This window comes from Borostomias antarcticus (assembly GCF_949987555.1).
Source record: "Borostomias antarcticus genome assembly, chromosome: 11".
NCBI lineage: Eukaryota > Metazoa > Chordata > Actinopteri > Stomiiformes > Stomiidae > Borostomias > Borostomias antarcticus.
In genome coordinates, this window is record NC_140244.1 from 10,145,078 (window position 1) to 10,161,359 (window position 16,282).

Genomic DNA, 16,282 nt, shown 5'->3' on the forward strand with positions numbered 1-16,282 from the left:
TTGCCTGCAGCCGTGGTCCGCAGGTGCGCCCCGGGGATGACCTGATTCGGTGCAGATGTGGCCGGTGCTGTGGCTGGCCGGTGTTGGAGCGCCCTCTAGCGGCGGAACCGCGACCTGCGGTGGAGCGTGATCACGTGGCGCGCCCCAAGCCCATGGGTGGGCGCCCACAATACACATAACATCACTCATCTATCACACTACGCTTTGCACATATACTGTTCACCATGCTCCATTCTGTACAGTATATAGCATGTAAATTGCATTTGTGCCTCTTTTTTTTTTAACTGTATATTTACCTCCATTGTTCTTGTACCTTTTCTTATTCTTTCTTTCTTTCTTTCTTTCTTTCTTTCTTTCTTTTTCTTTCTTTCTTTATTCTTCTGCCATTGGAGTCTATGGCAGCCTATAGAACCGTATGGTAAAAAGTTGTGAAAATTGGCACACTCATTCATGACCGGCCCCTGAGTCTTTTCACCAAGACCCATGTCCACAGCTCGAACCCTCTAGCGCCACCAACGTGTCAAAGTTGGAGGCGCGTTTGTGCACGCAACTTTTGAACTGTAAACCCGATTTTCAAAAACGAGGTACCGTTGGATTCCTTGGCTCAAGCCATCATTTTCTGCCATATTGGATTTCCCGCCATTTTGGGTTTTGTGAAAAACACTTAAAATGTATCTCCTCCTAGGAATCTTGACCAATCTGCACGAAACTTGGTATACACATTCTCTAGACCAATGTCCACAGAAGGACAGGAATTTTCGATTCTCTAAAGTGTTCGCCAGCTACAGCCAATCAAATTTGGCATCCAAGCCGCCAAACAGGATATGGGGTCATATCTCAGCAAATTGTTAATGTATCAAAGCCACATTTGGCACACACATTGGGGACAGTGCCCTAACCCCTGTCAGCAAGTGTCATCGCGACAGCTCAAACCCTCTAGCGCCACCACCATGTCAAAGTTGGAAGTGCATTTAGGCACACAACTTTTGACATGTGTGGCTGATTTTCAAAAATGAGGTACCGTTGGAATCCCTGGCTCATGCCGAGTTCAATGCACCCTATGATGTAATTTTCCACCAATTGGATTTCCTGCCATTTTGTATTTTGTGTAAAACACTTAAATGTATCTCCTCCTAGGAATTTTCACTAATCTACATGAACCTGGCTGTACACATTCTCTAGACCAATGTCCACAAAAGTATTACAGGGATTTTTGATTGTCAAAGGCGTTTACCCACTACAGCCAATCGAACTTGGTGTCCAAGCCGCCAAACAGAAAGTGTGGTCATATCTCAGTAACGTTTTGATGTATCATAACCACATTCGGCAAACTCATCGGGGATGGTCCCGTAACCCCTGTCACCAAGTCTATGTCGACACCTCAAACTCTCTAGCGCCACCAATTTGGAAGTGGAAGTGCGTTTATTCTGAACCGTATGCCCGATTTTCAAAACTGCGGTAGGGATTCGAATGCGGCTATGGCGTGTTTCGCTTGTTGATGCACTGGTCACGCATCCTGCTTGGCCCCCACATTGCTGCTTGCAGCTATATTTAGTAGTATTATTTATGTGCTATATGGCAGCCCATATAACCGACTGGTAACTTTTTAGGAAACTTTGCCCAATGGTAATGGTATCATGCGAAGAGGCCATGGAGCAAGTCTCACATTGATTGGCCAAAGGGGGGCACTATAGCAACCGTTTGAAATTGCAAACTTTGAACAGGCATATCTCATGTCCCGTTTGAGATAGAGGCATAAACAGAGGTACACAAGGAACACATCTGCCTCAAGAACCCTTAACTTCCGATTGTGTAGATTTTCCGCCATTTAGAATTTTTTGAAAAATGCTTAAAATCTATCTCCTCCTAGGAAGTTTCACCAATCTGCATGAACCTCGGTACACACAATCTAGGGACCAATATCTAAAGTTCCATTTCGGCAAAAAGTTTGAAAAGTAAAATAAAATTGCCACTATGAACCAATTAAGATTGCGGAGGGCAAGGCTTTTCACAGGTATACGAGTTCTGAATGGTTGGACTGACCACCACAAAACTTTGTAGGCATATCACCAACGATAAACAGAGGCTAAACCTCGATGGAGAAAGTTAAAACTGATTGGCCACAGGGTGGCGCTATAACAAGCTAAAATACTTTAAAGTGGCTAAAACGCAAATGATTACTGTGCCCCCCATGGCCAGATTGGGTTCATATTTATTGTATGGGTAGGACATGGCTTGCTCTACATTTTACTAATTGGACTCGAAATTCCCAGATTACATTTTTATGTCGATATATTTAGGGCATTAACAGAAAAGTTGACTTGTCGATGTCAGTAGCATAAGTCGACTCCCCCGGGGAGCAGTCAACAAGTCGTGTTCCCCCCCCCTCTCTCTCTATGTGTCTGTACCTGACATAGTCTCAACGCCAGACTCATGAGAGTTCTTGCGCTGACACACTACGTTAGCTACGCTAACTACATTGCTGCATACTGCTGATCTCTCTATTATGTAGTATGTGGAGCGCGGCGATTCAACTGACAGGGAGAGACTACAGGGCTGCCAAGTAGACACGCATTTCAGCCTATTCTAACGCTCACACGGCACACTTTCTTTTCCGCAATTATCACGCGGAGAAATGACCAACCTCTAAATACTAGCAGTTCAATGCTCATGGGACCCTTATTTTGAAATTAGCCTACTTGAACGAACGCTAATCTTGCCTTCGTCCTTCGCAGTCAAAGAACGCTACCTAAATCTACGGGGGAGGGAGAACTTTTTATCAAACTCGGCAACCTGGACTATGCTGGCTATACATATCGGAGCTAACAAGACAACTAGCAGCTTAAATTACCTTCTGATGATGACAGCGGCGACATTCCTCACGAGTGTTTGCTTACCTACATTCACAATACCACATGTGGACAAGTAGCGACGATTGTCTGCTCAGTTCGCAAATTCAATTTGCACATGTGAAAGCGATAGCGACGTTTGTCAGGTTTGTCTTCTCAGTTAGCAAATCCACACAGGCCATAATTATGTGAGCTACACGAATGCCGCGACCAATGCACACATTGCTGACTTACTTCAGGCCATTATGTTATGGTTGTTGCTGTATCTATGTAGGCTAGGCTATTCCTCCGCTCTTTAAGTGTGATGACGTCATTACACGACTTGTCGACTCGACTTTATTAGTGTGAATGCTTTAGAGCATTCACACTATTGTCATCCAGTTCTTTATAGTTTATTCTTACTTCTTCTTCCGTACGTTTTTTGGCTCTCTGTAGCTCCTTCATACTTTGAGCTACTTAAACTATTCAAGTATCAAAATGTTCAGCTTGTTAAGGACATTATTGGAATCCTTTCAGATTTTGTATACCTTTTATACTTTTTAAAATATTCAACTTTTTCAACATTACTCAGCCTCCCAGGGAAAGTTTACTCCAAGGTGCTGGAAAGGAGGGTCTGGCCGATAGTCGAACCTCAGATCGAAGAGGAACAATGCGGATTTCGTCCTGGTCGTGGAACTACCGACCAGCTCTTCACTCTCGCAAGGATCTTGGAGGGGGCTTGGGAGTTTGCCCAACCTGTCTACATGTGTTTTGTGGACTTGGAGAAGGCTTACGACCGGGTCCCTCGAGAGGTCTTGTGGAGGGTTATGCGGGAGTATGGGGTGAGGGGGTCCCTACTTAGGGCCATCCAATCCCTGTACACCCAGAGCGAGAGCTGTGTCCGGGTCCTCGGCAGTAAGTCGTCTTCCTTTCCGGTGGGTGTTGGCCTCCGCCAGGGCTGCGCTTTGTCACCAATCCTGTTTGTGATTTTCATGGACAGGATATCGAGGCGTAGCCGGGGGGAGGTGGGTTTGCAGTTCGGTGAGCTGGGGATCACGTCACTGCTTTTTGCAGATGATGTGGTCCTGATGGCATCAGCTGCCTGCGAGTGTGAAGCGGCTGGGATGAGAATAAGCACTTCTAAATCTGAGGCCATGGTTCTCAGCAGGAAACCGGTGGCCTGTCCGCTCCGAGTAGGAAATGAGTCCTTACCCCAAGTGAAGGAGTTCAAGTATCTGGGGGTCTTGTTCACGAGTGAGGGAACCATGGAGAGGGAGTTTGGCCGGAGAATCGGAGCAGCTGGTGCGGTTCTGCAGTCGCTTTACCGCACTGTTGTGACGAAAAGAGAGCTGAGCCAAAAGGCAAAGCTCTCGATCTACCGGTCTATCTTCGTCCCCACCCTCACCTATGGTCATGAAGGATGGGTCATGACCGAAAGAACGAGGATCACGGATACAAGCGGCCGAAATGAGTTTTCTCCGGAGGGTGGCTGGGGTCTCCCTGAGAGATCGGGTGAGAAGTTCAGTCATCCGGGAGAGACTCGGAGTAGAGCCGCTGCTCCTTTGCGTCGAAAGGAGCCAGTTGAGGTGGTTCGGGCATCTAGTGAGGATGCCTCCTGGGCGCCTCCCTAGGGAGGTGTTCCAGGCGTGTCCGGCTGGGAGGAGGCCGCGGGGTAGACCCAGGACTAGGTGGCGGGACTACATCTCCGCACTGGCCTGTGAGCGGCTAAAGATTCCCCAGGCAGAGCTGGTTGATGCTGCTAGGGAAAGGGATGTCTGGGGCCCCCTGCTGGAGCTGCTGCCTCCGCGACCCGACCCTGGATAAGCGGATGAAGATGATGAACTTTTTCAACAATTATTTTGAATGGAAGTCAATGGGGGAGTTTTGAAACTTCTTCAGCCTTCAACTCCTTCATACTTTGAGCTACAGAAACCATTCAACTATCAAAACGTTCAGCTCTTTAAGGTCTTTGTGGCATATCTTTCAGATTTTTAATACCTTTCATACTTTTAAAAATATAGCTTTTTTCAACAATTTTTTACAATGGAAGTCTATGGGCGGACCTTGAAATCCTCTTCAGCTTTGAAACCTATCTCCTCCTTCATTTTTTGGGCTAGAAACCTTCAAAGTTTAAAATGTTCAGGACCTTTAGCACATTTAACGCATTCAACAGGCGCCATGCCTACAGTTTTAAAGTTACACGAACATATCATAGCCTAAAATGTTCAGCATTTTCTCAGGATTCCTACGGTGTCAATATCTAGGCTGTGACCTTTATACATTTTGAGAGAGAGCTGTCTGAAGCCGGCATGCCTTTCCATTGAAGTGAATGAGAGGATGCTCACTGTGTCAGTTGGGATTTAAATTTGGGGACACACGCAGGCTCTCTGTACAGGCACCCTTTTATGACTACTGTGGTAGCATTCATATTCCTTCCTTCCGTCCGTCCGTCTGTCCGTCCATCGTCCGTCGGTCCGTCCGTCCGTCTGTCCGTCCGTCCGTCCGTCCTTCCTTCCTTCTTTCCTAGCTTCCTTCCTACCTTCCTTATAATAAATATTCAGAATGACACTCTTTTTCAGGCTGTAAACTCATATTAATACATTTTCTCCTCTTTCAGCTATTGAACTCAATAAATCTATGAGTTATGATGAGTGGTCTAATCTATTTTTGAGTGTAGTACTAGCAATACTTATAACAAACACACTGCAACTGCTTCTCACTTCAACTTCCATACAACACCTCCACAGCTACTGCTCGGCCCCGGAGTGGGCTATAGACACACGGTCTCGAATGAGGGGTGCATGGGGATGCCTGGCAATCACTGACCTGCCCCACACAACCGTCTCGCCACCACGCCACTCTCCACACTACCCTCCCCACATCTATGACCTTGAGTTGGCTAAAGACACAGTTTTGACGGTTAGGTGCATGTGGGTGGCCCGGAGAGCAGTACACTGTCCAGGACCGGCTCTGAACTGGCGGAGGCGGAGTCTTGTCACCACACCACTATCCACGCCACTGTCCCCACATCTCAGCCCCTGAGTGAGCTAAAGACACACGGTCTTCACTGGTGGGTGAATGGAGATTGCCCAGAGGTCACTGTACTGTCCGCGTCCGGCTGTGACGCAAGGGGGCGGAGTCTCATCACCATGCCACTATCACGCCACAGACCTCACAACACAGCCTCTGAGGTGGCTAGAGACACACGGTCCTAACTGGTGAAGGCAGGTGGGAGGCCCAGAGCGGCGTACACTGTCCAAGACCAGCTCTGACCCAAGGGGGCGGAGTCTCGCCATCACACCACTCACATGCCATGGACCTCAAAACACAGCCTCTGAGGCAGCTAGAGACACACGGTCTTCACTGGTGAAGGCAGGTGGGTAGCTTTGTGCGACCTACACTGTTCACTATCGGCTCTGACCCAAGGGGGCGGAGTCTCGCCACCACGCCACTACCACGCCACGGACCTCACAACACAGCCTCTGAGGCGGCTAGAGACACACGGTTTTCACTGGTGAAGGCAGGTGGGTATCCCGACGCGGCCTACCCTGTTCCGGCTCTGACCCAAGGGGGCGGAGTCACGCCGCCACGCCACGGACACCACAACTCAGCCCTTGAGTGGGCTAGAGACACATGATATTCACAGGTGGGTGCACGGAGATTGCCAAGAGGTCACTGTACTGTCCCCAACAGGTTGTGACCAAAGGAGGTGGAGTCTTGCCACCACGCCACTATCCACGCCACAGATCCCACAACTCAGCCCCTGAGTGAGCTAGAGACACACAGTCTTCACCAGTGGTTGCACTGCCCCCAACCAGCCTTGTGACCCAAGGGGGCGGAGTCTTTCCACCACACCACTATCCACGCCATGAACCACAGAACTCAGCCCATGTGGGCTAGATACATACGGTCTTCACCGTCTGGTGCATAGAGATTGCCCACAGGTCACTGTACTTTCCCCAACAGGCTTCGAAGCTTTTAAAGTCCAGGTTAATCCAGTTCAAATTTTTGTTATGAGCTTCACATACCACAGGAAAACATGTGATTAACCACCCAGCCAAATCTGAGTGATTAAAAATGTCGCTAAGTATATAAAATAAGGCTTCAAAATCGGTTAAAAATCAGCAGCATTCTCTGGTCTGAGACTGTGGGGGTGTGTCTGCTGAAGGCACCGAAGCCACACCCAATTGCATGGGGAGGGGGTGAGGAGGGAAGAACCTGTCAAATAGTACCGTTCTCTGGTCTGCATATTGTCACACTGGCACGCCGTCTCTTTTGTGGTAGGAAGGCACAGCTTTGTGAAAACAGAGGAGTTGAAATTACACTTGTCTAATGAGTCAAACGCACAGATGCTTCCTCCTAACCTACCTCCTGACAAACAACACAGGTAAAACTGTAGCTACTCTATACCAACGCGCCAGTGTTACTGCCCTTAGATGCAAAATACAAAAACAGGCAACGAGGAATGTATGAGTCCGTCCCTATTTTCTCCCTGCCACCTCCGGACCCATTCCTATCCCTCCCAGGCGATCCTGTCATCCCTTGGGATCAATGGAAAAAGTTGTTTAAAATGTACCTTTTAGTCACTGGCTTGAACAGCGCTGATAGCGCGAAGAAGCGTACACTACCGGAGTTAATAATCGGGACAGACTCAGACACTCTCGTTGGCAATATTATGTGTGAGAATAACAAGCACTCGGCTTCAACTTTCCCGCAACATATCCAACAGAACTGGAATGTTCAGCCAGTAGCCGCATAGCACCGCTTCACTGGGAGAGGGTGCGTCTTTCTCCAGCTGGTCTACCTAACCATCCCCCTCGCTCCCGCCTCCCGGTCTCCCGCTGGAGAAATATACTGTAACCATTACCGGTGAACCCATACGCACATCAGGTGCCACAAATATGGCAAACAGTTTCTGTATAGTTAACGCTTTATGTCATAATATATCATCCGTAACGTTATTTGGTGGGTGGTCGCCTGGTCGGTGCTGCTAGCTATGTTAGCTAGACTAAGGTTATATACACACTCCCATCTGCAACAAACTACATAGCTAATGTTAACTATAATTCCTCCTAAGATTACATATAATTCATCATAGCTGACATTACCACATAAATGTCAAGACACATATTTTGTAGATTAACGTAGCAGTGTATTTTCCTATTGCTTACGTTACCTAGCTAACGTTATAACGTTAATTAGCTATAAGCACACAAGGCAGCGGTGTCGGCACCAAAGGTTGATGCGACAGGAGGAGAATGGAGGCCGGGGAGGGAGATGGTTGGCTCCGCCGAATTCACCAGGACCAGTCGTGAGTCCGTAAAACCCAAAAGCCTCATATTATAATTGCAGAAGCTTTCGGGAGTGAAATGTTTGCTGCAGAGGCGGGCGCTAGCGGTGACAGACTCCTCTGTAACACCATGGCTCTTCAAAAATGCTAACCATTTGCTTCTCATTTCAGCTTTACTCGGGAGTTGAAAGAAGGAGACCTTATCATCCCATTCCTGCTGGCATCCAGGAAGGATGCATTTTCGTTTAGTTTTATGCATAGGCATTGTTAACTAAGAAAAACTAGCTAATTCTAGACTGCTGGTTAAAACTAGCTAATCCTAGACTCAAGATTGAGCAGGCGAACCGAAGATTCAAATCCGTTCTAGCTTTATATAGTGTTAGGGCGGGGATATGCTAAGAACACCGCTCTACGTCAACAAGTACCGTTTTAAGCCCGCCCAGAAAATCCAGAAATCAAAACTGGTCAAAAACACAAAACTGGTCTAACTTCACAATTCAGTACTACACATGGTTCATCCCATTTTTACATGTTATCAGCAATGCATCACTAACACATAGAATGTGTTTTCAAGCAAATCTCAGATTTTGGTTAACTGGGACTTTAAGCTATACATTCCATCAGTAAGTTCTTAGCTTCTTTAGGTAATGCAGTTCCAATTCTGCCAGTTTCACATTTCAGCTAAGCTTCCAGGTTTTCCAGCCTACAAGCTTTTTAGCAATACATTCCATAATTACAGTGTAACAGTTTATCTTCCAGCTTTTGTAGCAATGTATTTAAGTTCTTAGCTTCTTTATGTAATGCACTTCAGCTTCAACTCTGCCAGTTTCACAGTTCAGCTAAGCTTCAAGGTTTTTCAGCTTCCAGGCTTTTCAGCTTTCAGGATTTTCAGCTGTTCAGGTGTGATGCATTTGACATTTCAGATTTTTAACATGCATGCATTTTCAGCAATGCTTTTGCTATTCCGTTCAGCTGCTCAGCATTCACATGCATTTTCTGCAGGAAATGCAATTTTCTAGTTGATTGACAAAGTCGTTAATGCCCTACGATATAAGCATTTTTGGGAAAGGCCAGTCATGTGCCAACAAGTGCTATAACAAGCCAAAATGCTTAAAAGTGGCTAAAACACAATCAATAGCTGTGGCACACCCGGTGGGGTTCATATTACTTGTATGTGTAGGTCATGGCATGCTCTACAATTTACTCATTGGACACAAAATCGTCAGATTAAATTTTTATGTCAATATAAGCATTTTTGTGCAACAACGCCCCCATTGCACATTCATTGTATTTTAATTGACATCAATGGCCGCATAGCTCAAATGTGTATATGGCGTATTTCTCTTGTTGCCTTTGATGCGCTTGGCCCCATATCGTTATGTATTGTATTTGCACATTTTTTTGTATTGCATTTGCACTGTCCTGGCCTGCACCATGTCCTATATCGTCTGCAACAACGTATGCCTTAACCCTAATCAAATTGCTAGTATGCGTGTACCATATACATGGCCAACAAAACGGATCTTGAATCTTGAAAGTTGAGCAAGCTGAGGAGACTGCATGGTGGGATATGGTTTACAAGCAGAGCAAAGGGGAGAGAGAGAGACCAGCCTGAAAGGGCTTCAGTTGGAGGTGTTAATGAACAAAGTGTGTGTGATTATGTGTGATTTACTCATTATCACCCTTTGATGAAGAGGCACATGTACGCACACACAAACAATGAAAGTGATTTTTTGTTTTAAAATTACAAAAACATACTGTACACAAGCTTACATAAATAGACATGCAAAGGCTTTATGTTTCGGCAACATCCACCTCCTGGGTACCATCATGTGAGGCCTCTATCTCACACTTCTTTAGGAGGGTCTTGAGCTGGTCTTTCAGCCTCTTCTTCTGGCCCCCTGCAGAGCAATGGCCTAGGTGGAGCTGGACAGACAGGGTTTTGTGTGGGAGGCGGCTGGGTGGCATTCTGGTGACATGGAGATTTATTGTTTTTAATTGACCTTATGGCAGCATGGACTTCAGAGAAGGAAGGTGGGAGGTCAAGACTCTGGATGGTGGGTAGAGTTGTGAGCTCCTCTAGAACCGAGATGTCAATTGCGGCTGGCTGGTTTAGCAGGGCCTCAAAATGTTCTCCCCATCTCTGGACAATCACCGTTTGATCCTTAATGCGGGACGATTCATCAGCAGTTCTGAGTGGACAGACAGTATGGGTTCTTGGACCATGGATGGACTTTATTGCATCATAAAAATTGTGCATATCATATCTGTCTGTGTATGATTGTATTTGCTGCGCCTTGGATACCCACCACTGGTTTTGAAGTTGTCTCAGAGTACACTGCACCTTTCTCCTGTGTGCCTGTCAGTTGTTTTAAGGGCAGCAGAGGATGGGTTATTGAGTGAGGCTTTATGAGCTGACTGCATACTGTTGAGGAGAGTGGAGATATCTGTGGAATTTTCGTCAAACCAGTCCTGATGTTTCTTCCTGCTGTAGCCAATGGATTGGCTTTGTAAAGTGATGCACTGAGAGACAGCCACTTCTCTTCAGTCATGACATCCCTTTCCAGGAGAGGCGCAACATTCTCTAGCTGATTAGCTAGGGAACGGTGGAAGGTGTTACGTGCCTCTGTTTCCTGTAGCCGGGCACAGTGCAGCCTTTTCTTGGTGGACTTTCTGAGGTGTACTGCTGGTCGTATCCTCATTTTGAGCATGCTCATGATCAAACGATGGTCCGTCCAGCACTCTGCCCCTCTCATGGCTTGAGTGATCTGGACGTCTCTCAGATCTGACTGCCTGACGATGATGTAGTCGAGGAGGTGCCAGTGCTTGGATCTGGGATGCATCCAGGATGTTTTGTATTTGTTTTTCTGTTGGTGATGGTGAGGCTGTGTTCAGCACAGAGACTTAAGAGACGTATCCCATTTGCATTGGAGTGGCCTATGCCATGCTGCCCCAGTACACCTTTCCAAATACCACTGGCCCTCCCAACTCTTGCATTGAAGTCGCCCATCAATAGGATCTTGTCATTTCTGGGGACTTTGTGAAAGGCTTCATCCAGCATCTCATAGAAGCGGTCTTTTACGTCCTCCTCTGATGGAAGGGTGGGTGCATAAGCACTGAAGAGGGTGGCGTATTGCTTTCCTGCGAGGGGGATGTGGATTGACATGAGCCTTTCCACCCCAGTTGGTGTTTCAGTAGCTGCGTTTCCATTACACTTTTTCACAAAATAAAAGCGATATTTCTAAAGTTTCAACAAAGTACAATTGCGAATTGCAAGTGTTTCCATTGAAAGGTTGTTGTTTCCATTGAGAGCCGTAATTCTCGTAGTCTAGTCTCGCAACGCCACACAATTCACGCAAAGCGCAACCAGGAAGTAAACCATGGATGTAAACAAACCGTTGTAATATTTGAACTTTATTTTAGCTTTCCCCTCGGCTCCGCTCTTAAACAGCGTGCGTTTCTCGTATCGTTGCTTTAGGGTCTTCCACTTGCTCCAGAGGCATATCGCATCATTTTTTGAAGTGAGCAAATCACGTGACCCCTACCTCTTCTTCTCCTGTCTAAATTCGAAAAAAGTGTTTCCATTATGCTTTTGCGATATTCAGTACTTCTATATCGAAACTTCTGAAAAACCACCTCATGAGAGCGTAAAAACGTTTTATCGAAATTTAGGTGTTTCCATTACCAATTTTTTATTGCGATATTTCGGTTTTGCGCAATTCTAGGTGTAATGGAAACGCGATTAGTGAGACTTGAGAGGAGATGGTTCTTGATGGCCAGATGCTCGTTTTTGACAACCTGGACCTTATTTACGACATATTATAAGACGTTTGACTCACCGAGATCACTTTGGTGTAGTTCGGAGGCATGTAGAAGAAATTTAAAATCCAGCGCGAGCCAGTATATCCATGTAATGGCGGTGGACGGGCCATATTGCACACAATATTCTAGGCACCAACAATCCGATCGTAGCATAGAGAATGTGAGCAGCGAGTGTAGCCTACAGACGGAGACTAGCCAGTCAGTCTGCGCACTGGCCTGTGCGCATGCGTGCTGGAGCAAGTGGGGAAAGGCGTTTAAAAATCATATTACAGAGGCTAAAGACCACGTATTTGAAAACCACAACAAGGCGTCGCTTTGGGGAATCACAACTGTCGATTCATAAAATCAGATTGATGAAAACAACCGTTTAGCGGCCGAAAATAGATTTTTAGAAACTGCATTCTCGGTGCCCCGTCCACCGCCATTACATATAAATTGTTTATAGATATACTGGCTCGCGCTGGATTTTAAATTTCTTCTACATGCCTCCGAACTACACCAAAGTGATCTCGGTGAGTCAAACGTCTTATAATAAGTCGTAAATAAGGTCCAGGTTGTCAAAAACGAGCATTGTCTTTTAAGCTCTGCTGCGATCAGTGCTGTTCTTCAACTAGGCCTGTTGGTGCTATGGCTGGAGTCCAAGAGGGTTCCGACGTTCCATGTCGCAAGCCGTAAGGTTCTGTTTTGTATTGCTTGTTTTTGTTTTCGGCCGCAGAATGGAATATCCCGAAGGAGACTTATGCTCTCTACTCCTCTTTTCACCCTCTCAAAGAAGGTGACAATGCCAGTTTTTATGAAAATGGATTCAGTTCCAGACAGATGTTTTCCAGAAGCCGTCACAGATCCTGGTGTTTATTAAACAATTAAAGTCGCACAGAAACGGACGTTGCTGCCAGGAAACGGACGTTGCTGCCAGGAAACTTCCCTACTCAAAGCTGTGTGACTATTCATACACAGTCTAGGGCCTAGAGGTCAACTGAGTGCAGTTTACGTTAGCACTAGTGAATTAAGTCTAAAGCAAGCACAAAACTACTTCACTATCTATCTATCTATCTTTCTATCTATCTATCTATCTATCTATATCCATTACATCCTTTATTATTAGTTATGTTATTAAGCTGAGAAAAAAAAATTGAGATTTGAACCCTGATCGCTAGAGCGATAAGCGAAAGACCTACTAGATGAGCTAAACCTCCGCTCACTTATCCAGCGGACTATATAAATACATTCATGAAAGACAAGAATTTTAAAAAAAATCTATAGGAAGTTATAATACTAATGTGTAAAAGAGAGCTATCTATTCGTCTATCCATCCATCCATCCATCCATCCATCCGCGTCTTATGTGTCCTTGCTGGCACACGCCGGCCGGTCGCCACAACAGTACGACTAGCTAGCTAAAAGACAAAATGGATTCATCTTCCCTGCTCTGTTTAAAAACAATTAGCCCTTTGTTATTGTAGATTTTTTTATTTGACTGATAATAGGCTATAAAACAATATTTTGTTTTTAGTGATAGCATTATCACGTGATTAATTTATAGTAGGCCCTACTTGGCTACTGGTGATTGATGCCATTATCCTGTCATTGATTTAAGGTACCTGGCCACAGGTGAAATGGAAGAACCTGAGAGATGGCTATATGAAGCAGAGAAAGGGAATGAAAGAGAAGAAGAGTGGTGCAGGGGCAGATGAGCTGAAGTCAACATGGAAGTACTTCAATATTATGAGCTTCCTGGAGCCTCACGTCAGGGAGAGGGCCACTTCCTCCAACATGTTCACACCCAGAGAAGATAGTCCCCCAGCTACGTCAGCAGTTTTCTAATCACCATATGGTACCCTGTCTGTCCTTTACCTCTCCCCAGCTTCTGAACTATCTACCTCTGCCTCCCAGTCAATTCTGGCCATTGAGGAATCTTCTGAGACACTGCCTGACCCTGTAGCAGCCCCTGCTGTATCACAGGCCCCTATGTCTGTGGCTACTCCTGCACGCCATGTCCCTGATGTGTCCCAGCGCCCACCATCTACACTGGCACACCATGCCACCACAGCATCAGGACCCAGCTCAGCACCCTCGGCACCAACAAAAAAGAAAAGGCTACTCCTGTTTCCTTTTCTACTCCCGTTTCTCTTTCTAGTCCAGCACTTCTGGCCACTGATGAATCTTCTGAGACACTGGAGTTCATGTAGTTTGTTGTTGTTGTCAGGAGATACATGATGGAATAATCTTTCGAGTTTCAATAGGGCCTCGCACTGCCAGGTGCTCGGGCCCTAATAAAGATGCTTATATAACAGATGATGTAGTGGTTATTTAAGTCTTGACAATAAAGTCTATAGTGCTTGGACTCTAGCATTATATATGAATCAATGGGAGAAATGTGTGCTGCCATGGTATTGGATAGAATCAGAATGGGTTTGCCAGCCAGATAAGTTTACACATACTGTTTATTTCAACAGTGGCTAATAACTACATAAGATAAAAGAAAATGTGCAAAGAGAGGACAGTGCAAAACAGCAAAGCTGTCTCTCGTCGGCGGCGTAGGCTACTGCAGTAAATCGTTTCGTCATTCCAAGGTAGTTCTGGACGACCCGACCACAAAATAATAATCTAAAAATAAACTACATACAAGAAACGACATTTGTCGAAAATGGACAAAAACAAGTGTGGGTAATGTAGATTCACACACATTAAAATGAGACTGTTTCATAACTAAAAATAAACTCCTCGGGGTACCTTTAACATTTATATTGAACATTTATATTAAACATTTATATTTAGCATTTATATTGAACATTTAGATTTAACATATATATTTAGCATTTATATTTTACATTTAGATTTACATTTAACATTTAGATTTAACATTTAACTATCAAATAATTACTTGGCTACAAAACATCAACTGTGAAAAAGGGTACCGTATTTTACACCAATTTCACGCTAAATGTGGAAAAAAGTGACATACGGAAATTGCACACCAATTTTTCAACGTGTGTTAGTGCTAAATCTGGTAAAACTGAGCTTTTATTTTAAAGATGCAGGGGTATACATTCAACGCTCCATAGTCATAGTCTTGTTTTGATGTTCTGGGACCAGTGCCTCTTGTGGTAGCAACATAGAACTGCAGGTCAACAATGGCAGGACAGAGGGACAACCTCAAATTCGCTATTCAAGGTGCAACGGCTTCACCTCGCACAAAAGAAAAAGACAATCTGATAACGTTACGACAGTACGACAGTGCACTTACTCGCAGAGCCTGCGCCCCCAGCGCAGTTCTAAGAAAACCGGAGAAAACGCTATGTATTGATTTAAGTACCTTAAGTTTCATACATTTTCATTAAACGGGGTGGAAATGCCAGCATTTTGACATACAGTTAAATTGGTTACTGTAGTACCTGTATTCATGAATCATGGTCATTCTTTCTGGCAATTTTGTTTGTGGGGTTGTGGTGATGTTCAGGATAGGGGTGTTGAATATTGTTGATTTTCAGAGAAATGCCTTTTAATAAGATCCTGTTAGCCATTTCCTAATTATGATGATTGACCTCTGAGTATGGCTGTCGGCTTGAGTTTTCGGTAAGAAACGGTGTCCCTCTTCCATAGACTTATGAGATAAAGACATTTCATGGCTGGTACACTCTGGGCCAAACACCATTGTTGTGGTTAGAGATAAAGTCCTGGGCGCCGAGGCGGCGTAGGTTAACGTGACAAAACAAGGCCACAGAAGAGACCAGAGAGACAGTCTTATCGGAGAAGAGACGAGGGAGGGGGGACACTCAAACCACATAAGAACGTTGCAACGAGACCAATACTTTGATTTGGGTCCAGACAGCATACAGAGAGGTCAACTGTCCATTAGGCCATGCCATCGTCTTTTGTATGTCAAACCTTCTGTAATAAACCGCTTTTGCTTGAGGCTCAAATCCCGTGTTGGAGAGATTCATTTGGAATACACCTGAAAAGGAGACACTGGACTGTGTGGTATTGTGTGAGATTGGGGGCCGTCTTTTATTGGACTCAAAACACAACGCAGAGCTGAAATAAGGACAATAATAAAAGTCAACGAAAGTCATCAGGGGATAGAGGCAAAGAGGAACCACGCAGACACAGTTTCTGTCATTATAAAGACATACTGCTCCAGTTTCTTTGTGCTCTGTCAGTTCATTGTTTGGCCTTGTGCGTGTTAGCTGTGTTCTCGTTTTACCATGTTTGGATTCACTTTCTCATTGAATCTGCAATTGCATAAAATTCTGCAATTGGGTCCTTCCTCCGTTTTTCCCACACATCCTTCCTGTCCCGGCACTCTGACAAAGTGAAATGCGCAGAGATCCTGATGGAGGAAC